Here is a 9,345-nt window from a genome sequence, read left to right on the forward strand (position 1 = left end):
GGAGGGAAACTCTAACTCTTTAAGATATCCCTCACTCTCTTTCCACTAGACTTGGTAATTACTTTGTATATTGGTTATAGTTCAATATACATAGATCAATTGACATTAAATAAGAATAATAATACAGCGCGTTTTTTTTTGTAGTTGGTCAAAATGGTCACACCGTGCGACCGGTGTTATTTATTTAACAGTTACTTAGTCGGTTAGGGGTTACTCGATCGGGCAAGTAACTCCGGTCACACAGTGTGGCCAGCCACATACGAAAATTTATGATAATAATATTTTAAAAAAAAAAACACTTTTAAACTAATAAAATATTGTATATTTTGGTTAAAAGAACTTAGGGTCAAAATTAGTAATTAAGTATATCAATAATTCTACAAAATCCAAATTATTATTTCATGCAATAATTAAAGAATCGAAAAAGTATATCCATACACATGTACGTTGTCTACGTACAAAATCGATTGTAGTGGAATTAGTGGGATGGGGACTTGTTAAAAGATATTAACCATCTCATCTCTATATCTAAATCAATAATTTGAAGCTTACGTAATTAACAATACTTAATTAAAATAATTAAGTACGAGTAGTTTCGTTGCACCTCGTCGTCAACACCAAAGGACAAAGTTTTCATATATATATTGATATGTTGTCCTTCATTACTATACATTGCAATTGGAGCACTTGCTTATCTGATTTTGTCGTGGCTTCTTTTCATTTATCCATCAAGGACCACTAGCTAGCTACGACGAAAAGGGCCCTTATTTTGTCGGTCCGAGACTTCATTATACGGATAGTATTTTTCTTTAGCCGATACATTTTGACTTTTAACGGTATTTATATAATCTATCTTAAGTGAGAACTGATTATTATATAAAATATAGTTATGCAGAAGTTTGAAAGATTTGTTTCAATATACATTTTGTTGGTAAAATACCTGTCGATTCCAATGACAAAAGGAGAAGATGAAAGGGAAAATACTTGATTGAAGATCTCAAACTCACAGTCGCGCCGTGGAACATAATCCACTGCCTTAGAAGCGAAATACGCTACCACCGGTACAGGTTTTCTGATGACGCACGCCCCCCAAGTTTAACGCAACTCTCCTTCGTAATTCGTGTACCCGAACCTGAAGAGTGGAATTACTCAAGAACTGTTCAGAGGTAGGTTTGTGTTTATGTGTTTAGGGTATTTCAATAATGAAATTAACATCACTTTGAATAATGGCCAAGGAGTTGTATTCATAGGAGTAATAAGGAAAAGAAACAAGAAGCTTGAGCCTCACGCAAGGCCCATATACTCGGCTGGGCTTGCTAGTAGAGAGCTATAGCTCACTCGCTCGGATCTGCAGCTAGTAGGAGAGCTATAGCTCGGATCTGCTGGACGCCACAGATGGCAACGAGCTATAGCTCGCTTGAATGCGAGCTCTAGCTCGGCCATGCCATAGGCATTCCCAGCCTCCGAGCTCTAGCTCTCTTGCTAGCTCGACTTTGAGCAATCCCCTAGACTTGCATTATTCTCCACCGTTCCCTCTCTAACTCTTTGCACACTCACTTGTTGAAACTCCGATTTGCATTACTAGTGAGGAAAACTCCAACAATCCCCCACTAATGCAAAACGGACATGAGATCATGAAATCTAAACAGTAAAATGAAAGGTTAGGTACTTAAGCACTAGTATCCATAAGGTTTGAACTAATGCCTTAATGACACAGGTATTCAACACTCTTCTGGTGAGTATCCAAAGGTTTGAACTCCCAAGAGCGAGGAAGGAACATGTATCACATACTTCACCTTTTGAACTTGAGCAACTCCGCCACTCTTGGTCAACACCTTGGGCTCTCATGAGTATTTCAGGTAAACTACACCACAATTTTCCCTTGAAGGAGGCCACCCCTCGTACTCACGTAGGTGTTCCGTCTGTGCATTACTTACACATTCCCAGCATATCTAGGGTCTTTCCATTCAGGCTTAAAACACATTCAAGCATATTGCATACCCAAGATTCTCTATGCAATGGAATAAGAACATTAAGAACATAAAGTTCAACCCTATCAACTCGACGGTGCATCTATCAATCTACTGCTCAATGAGCTCTTAGGCTAGATGCATTAAGGGATATTTCCAACCTCAGTCATTTGGTACCACTATCGTTCCCTACTCGAGTAGTATCAGGGCTAGTGATTCTAATTCGTTTAAGGATCACTATCGTTCTCTACTCTCAAGCAACTGGGCTAGTAGTATTAAGAGCAAGCAATGCTCAACCTTCCACCTTCGGTGTCATTATCAATCCTACTCTAAGAGCCACTAGGCTAATGGTCTGAAATCCACTTAAGAACCATTATCAATCCCTGCTCAAAGAATAACTAGACAAATGACATTAAGATCTACGCTCAACCTTACTGAATCCATCTGGTCAACAAACCACTAAAAAAAGATATAGATTCAATAAACATAAATGGTGTAAATCCAACAATGAGTCAACCAAAACAAGGCTCTAGACCCATTCAGAACAAAAGTTCAACAAATTAAAACACTTCGGTGTGTCCATGTAAGCTGTCTCAATTGACCACCCAACCTGGGTTATGGACATATTAAGAGCACTTAAAACTGAACCTGTAAACATCAAGCAACAAGTCTACCAAAGCATCTCATAACCATATAAATTAGAGGGTTATCAAGCCAGATCACTTCAGGACGTAGACTCATTATTTAAACTTCGTCACTAGAATAATTTAAAATACCCCACAGGATCTTAAATATATTCTCTTAAACAATGAAGCACTTACCTGTGCTTCATCCTTGTATAAGGACCTGCTTGATTCTTCTTTGCTTTCACGTACTCTAACATGAGTATCACCTCCACAAGATCTGTCTAACTTTGTCACTACATCTGTAGTTCCTAACAACATACATAGACACTTCTGAAAAAATAATGTAGAGAACATGAGGATCAACTTACCCCCACAATGGACAAATTTCCAAAGATTAATTTTTGCAACAATCATCTTCTTGACACATGTCATCCAATCTTATGAACCTTTGCTTCATAATGGATAGTGTACAACAATTTGTTTTGCAGCTCACTCGAAACAAAGCACCACCCTTCATCATGTACAAAACCATACACTGAAGAGGTTCAACTAATCATCATTGTTCTTTCAATCATTGTCTCTTAGAACTTACTGGATAGGTACTTGAGAAACTTTCTCACTTTAACCTTCATCCCTGTACTAATTGAAACTCAAACAATAATTGAGTAATTCTCTCTTGACAAACAGAATGAACAATATAGTTCACAACAAAACCACTACACGTCAAGAATAATTTGTTCATCATTTAGATTGCAAAACATTAAAACATTTGAATCAAACATCAAGGCCAAATCATAAAAACAACTCTGGCTTGAGCATGATAAATATAATTTACCAAAACACTTTCTCTACATCACAAAAATGAGATTAATGCGTACCTTCATTAGTTCATTGGCTTACTACCTAGAACCATTCTGCTTATCTCATTATCTTGTACTTGTTTCTTGGCTTTGAGACACATATACATCTTTATCACAATAAATAACATGCATGTGAAATTAACAACTTATGATCATTCTAGCATATGAACTCTATCAATGCGAACCATAGTAACATCACACATGCATCAAGAAGTTCAACCCACATGCTAAGAAGAACTTAACATAACAAGTTAGGGTACTCAAATCTAACCCCCACTCACTATACATATCACAAAGGATATAACATCATGAGCAAAAACATCTCATATTCTAAGTTGTCACCTGTGCATGCGTTTTAAATACACACCCTTGATTTACAATCAATCATGCTAAGAAGCTTAAGCAACCTTACTGCAAAACAAACACGCTTAAAACAAACCAGGTGAGTCATAGAGTTGGTCAGCACCAAACTTACAGAATAAATCCTAACATCACAATATCTTACCTTCAGCCCATTTCCAAACAACCACCTTTCACTCACCTTGAAGGATACTTACAATTGATGGATTTATAATAGCAAGGAAAGATATACTATTCTCAAGCATATAGGACTCAAAGGAGCGCGCACTCGCATTAACATGCTTCTTTCCACAACCAGTTAATCAAGGTCTATTCATATGGTTCAGGATTTTTCATCCACCACTACATGAATATATACCACACAACAAACCATCTACATGCAACTTTCGATCAAGAAAGTAAAACCAAGATGATACACGACTAGTTCAAGCTTTAATCAAATACACCTTAGGTGATGAACTCATCAACTTTTCTGGCAGAAAAAAGCTTAGGAAGCAAGAAAAAATTCTATGAACGAGCATAACTAATATGTCATGTCATAAGAAAGCATATACTTGAGATATTTCACAGGATTTAACATATCAAGGTCATACATGATAAACGTAGCAGATATTCAGCATACACATCACCCACAGTCCCACAAGCCTTCATGATTTACGTGAAACACATATAAAATCAATTCTTTATAATTGGAAACCCCCACATCACATATACCACATGAAAATAATCATGACTCGGGTAACAAAATAGGGAGTAACATCCACATTCTTGGGTGAACTACTTATTAAACAAATAAACAGCTGAAACATATCTGCAACCCCCACAATGCTAACATTCACAAAAAATTAATGGATATTAAGGACATATGGAATCTCAATTCCCATCCTTACCTCATGTGGAGCACTTACAATTTAAACTTGCACGACCATTCCGCTTTGCTACGTCATACCTTTTTCATCTGCTAACAAGCAGGAGATAAAACCGGTCTCGACTAGACCATCAACAAGAAAAAATAATTGCTACACCTCTAGCAATTATACACATTTCAAGTTAGTGAACAAAGCTAATTAAGATCACAAGAATTAAAAATAATAATTCTAACTCCCTTTTTTAATCTAAAAAAAAAAGGAACACTTACAAGATTACCACATACTCCGTGCTCAATAAAACATTGTCCATGATTAGGAGAAATAACAATAAAAAAACACTATCATAAGATAGAATACATGTCATCCCTAATCTATTAGGACAAAACGCATTAAAGTCCATAAACATAAATAAATTACCATTGGACGAAACATACATTAGCAGAAATAAATTACTTGCAAACCAACAAGCAAATAGCCACAGATAAACTGTCTCTTACGGAGACCTTCCTCCTCAATACCACTCATCAACAAGAGTACAAGCAACTAACTTACTAGTTAGTCTCAAGATCTAACTCATCTCACCCCCACATTGCATTGCAATTCTTCATAATAATTAAAAATTATGTACTCGGGGCACATAAAAATAATCAATATTATGTGAAGTTAAAATTAGATAGTTAAATTGAGAAGGAACTTATCTGATATCTTGATTATAATCATATGCCATAATATCTCGCCACTAGCTACGTCACTGATGAATCATCATCGAGGCTTTATCTCAAACAATCTTGAAATTAATCCACTTTATTGCAATTTTGATTATAGATTTATATAGCAAATAAATCTCCCATAACCGACTTGACCGCAACAAATTAATCATGACATTAAACCTTGAGGAGATTAAGCCCAACTTCACAGCAACTTTACCAATCATGGTATATGATTTTGACGACAGATGCGCATAGCATGATCATAATCTCACACTTCGAATTTCCTTCCTTGTATGACTTGAATAACGGTGGAGAATCTTAATTGATATTTTCCACATCCAAACAAAGTATATGATTACCATATAATCATACTCATGAAGTAAAAAACCGAAGGATTATAAAAATTATATCAACATAATTAATTCGATGCCGCAGGAAAATCCCTCTTTCTAATACAGAGAAATCGTCCAAAAATAATAGTTCACCCGAATCATTAAAATCTCCATCTTGAATTGATTAATTCAGGAATCAACGGTATAAATAAATTAATACTATTTCGCTTTTAAATTGTTGGTAAAATACATGTTGATTCCAATGACAAAAGGAGAAGATGAAAGGGAAAATACTTGATTGAAGATCTCAAACTCACAGTCGCGCCGTGGAACATAATCCACTGTCTTAAAAGCGAAATACGCCACCACCGGTACAGGTTTTCTGATGACGCACGCCCCCCAAGTTTAACGCAACTCTCCTTCGTAATTCGTGTACCCGAACACGAAGAGTGGAATTACTCAAGAACTGTTCCAATCTCAAAAGGTAGGTTTGTGTTTATGTGTTTAGGGTATTTTAATAATGAAATTAACATCACTTTGAATAATGGCCAAGGAGTTGAATTTATAGGAGTAATAAGGAAAAGAGACAAGAAGCTTGAGCCTCACGCAAGGCCCATATACTCGGCTGGGCTTGCGAGTAGAGAGTTATAGCTCACTCGCGGTGAGCTCTCGCTCGGGCTGCCGCAAGTCAAAACAGGGGGCGAGCTAGTAGCTCTCGCGTAGGAGAGCTATAGCTCGGATCTGCAGCTAGTTAAAGTAGGAGCGAGCTAGTAGCTCGCGCGTAGAAGAGCTATAGCTCGGATCTGCTAGACGCCACTGATGGCAACGAGCTATAGGTTGCTTGAATGCGAGCTCTAGCTCGGCCATGCCGTAGGCATTCCCAACCTCCGAGCTTTAGCTCTCTTGCTAGCTCGGATTTGAGCAATCCCCTAGACTTGCATTCTCCACCTTTCCCTCTCTAACTCTTTGCACACTACTAGTGAGGAAAACTCCAACACATTTCATCAAATAGTTTTTATCAATTGTTTTTACTAATTAATTATTAGAGATGTTAATTGTTTAATTTATGTGTTGGCTAATAATAATAATAATAATAATAATAATAATAATAATAATAATAATACGGAGTAATAATTTATGTGGTAGGGATGGTTTACGTGCTCAACACCTTATGGATTGTTTTAGTGGTGCTGCTGTGGCATTCTCTGATGAGTTGGTTGACTCTATTACCGAGGTGATTAATCTCTTTCTAGCTGGAAAATGTCATATGGAATTAGGAGAGTACATTGCTAGTGTTCTTCTCACGCCACTTATCAAACCCGGTGGTGGTATTCTATGCTTCTCTCACGCCACTTGTCAAGCCCAGTGGTGGTATTCGTCCTATAGTTGTGGGTACTGTTTGGCGACGTCTAGTTTTGAAGGTCGGTGCTGTTAAGGTTGGCCAGTCTTTGGGAAGTTACATTGATGGTTTTTAATTTGATGTTGGGATTTCTTTAGATGGTGAGACAATTCTTCATGCTGTGAATCGGTTGATTGAGGATCGTGGTTTTTGTGTTGGCCTCTCAATGTTGTTGGTGGATTTCCAAAATGCCTTCAATTTAGTTGATCGTGAGGTCATGTTACGTGAAGTTCGTCGTCGTTATCCGAGCATTTAGCAATTATGGGGACCACACTTTATGGTCATCTCAGGGGGTGCAACAGGGTGATCCCCTTGGTCCTCTGCTTTTTGCTTTGGTTTTACAACCTCTAATATGTAAAATCAGAGATGCTTTTGAGGTATAAGGCGTGGTATTTGGATGACGGCACTATTATTGGGGACACTTTGGTGGTGGGGAAGATTCTGTAGTTGATTATGGAGGATGGGCCCGGTTTTGGGTTACATCTCAACGTGGAAAAAATAGAAGTTTTCTGGCCTACAGAGGACCCTCGCAGCAAGCTTGTGGGTGTTTTTCCCTCTAATGTTGCTCGACCTTTACATGGTGTTAAGTTGCTTGGGGGTTCCGCTAGTTCCGATCCTAGTTTTAGTGGTGAGCTTGTGAAGTAGAGGGTGACCAAGACCATTGCACTTATGGATTAGGTTGTTAAGCTAGATGATCCTCAACGTGAGTTTTTGTTGCTTAGGGCATGTACAGGAGTTTCTAAACTTTACTTTGCCTTGCGTACTTGTCCTCCTAATACATTTGAGCGGCTCAGAGCACATTCGATGAGGCCCTTCATTCTTCCTTGGAGCGTATTCTTACTGCTTCAGGGCCTGGATTTGGCAATTGGCAGTGGCGACTTTCCACCTTACCATTTACGTTTGGAGGGCTTGGTGTTTATTCTGCAGGAGATGTTCGTCATTATGCTTTTCTTGCATCTCGGTTACAGTCTGCTGGGCTACAGACTAAGCTTCTACGTCATGCTAGTATTGTTGGTCTTAGTCGAGCCTTTGAGGATGCATTCGGTCTGTTTCATCGAACGGTGGAGTCTGACATTTTGAGTAATCCTAGTGAGGTCGCTGCTCTGAAACTCATGAAGAAATAGGCAGATATATATTTCACAAAAGTTACCGCTTCTGCAGAATCCACCTTTTCTTTATCTACTCAACAATCTGCATTGTGAAAATTGCAGCAGGAAGATCACACCTTTGCTTAGCTTCGGGCTGTCCCTATTTCGGGGTTGGGTCAAACGATGAATGCAAAGACTTACCGATGTGTGTTGTGCTACTAATTGGGTGTTCCTTTGTTCTCTGTCTCGACGTCGTGTTCTGCTTGTTCAAGGGTTTTTCCTGGGATATCTTCGGTGATCACGCAGTGTCGTGTGCTGGTTTGGTGCGTATTAAGCATCAGCATAATATTGTTCGGACCACCCTTGTTTATGTTTGCTATCAATCTGGGATTTCAGCGAGAAAGGAGGTTGATGTTGGGTTGTCTGGAGGAAACGAAGGGGCCCTCAGACCTGCAGATGTGTTACTTTATTCCTGAGATCAAGGACGCGATGTTTGTGTTGACTTGACAAGGTCTTCTCCATTGACACGGTCGAGGCTATCTGACTTCGTGCCTGGATGGGTTGTGGCTGGTGCGGCTCATCGGAAGCTGGTCAAGTACGAATCTAGTTGTCAGGCGATTGTATATGGTTTCATTCCCTTCTCCTTTTATTCACTTGGGGAATTAGAGAAGGAGGTTGTTGCACTACTGAAACGGGTTCAGAAATTCTCGATAACGTAAGACATTGGGGCCCGTGCTGCTGCTCATATATTCACTAAGATAAGATTTTCTATAGTTAGAGGATTTTGTGCCCAGATTGTATCTCAGTTCACATTAATTTTTTGTAGGTTGTATGACTTCGTCTGTTTTTGAGATATAATAATAATAATAATAATAAAGGATTTGGTTATGTGGAGTTTGCTTCAAAACGTACCGTCGCACACGGTACGTTCTAGGTGTCGTCATGGTAGGGGTGAGGATGTGTCACCCCCTGATAAAGGAGGTGGTTTTGTTCGTTTTGTGCTTCATAATTTCACCATGCCGCAAGCTCCTTCTTCTCCTACTCGAGTTGGACATGTGGATGGTTTGGCACGAGATCATAGTTGTAATACCCCGTATTTTTGAAACTTTTTTTTTAATTAGTATTCTCTTA

This window comes from Chenopodium album, chromosome 13 (genome assembly GCF_948465745.1).
Source record: "Chenopodium album chromosome 13, dcCheAlbu1.1, whole genome shotgun sequence".
NCBI classification, from domain to species: Eukaryota; Viridiplantae; Streptophyta; class Magnoliopsida; order Caryophyllales; family Amaranthaceae; genus Chenopodium; species Chenopodium album.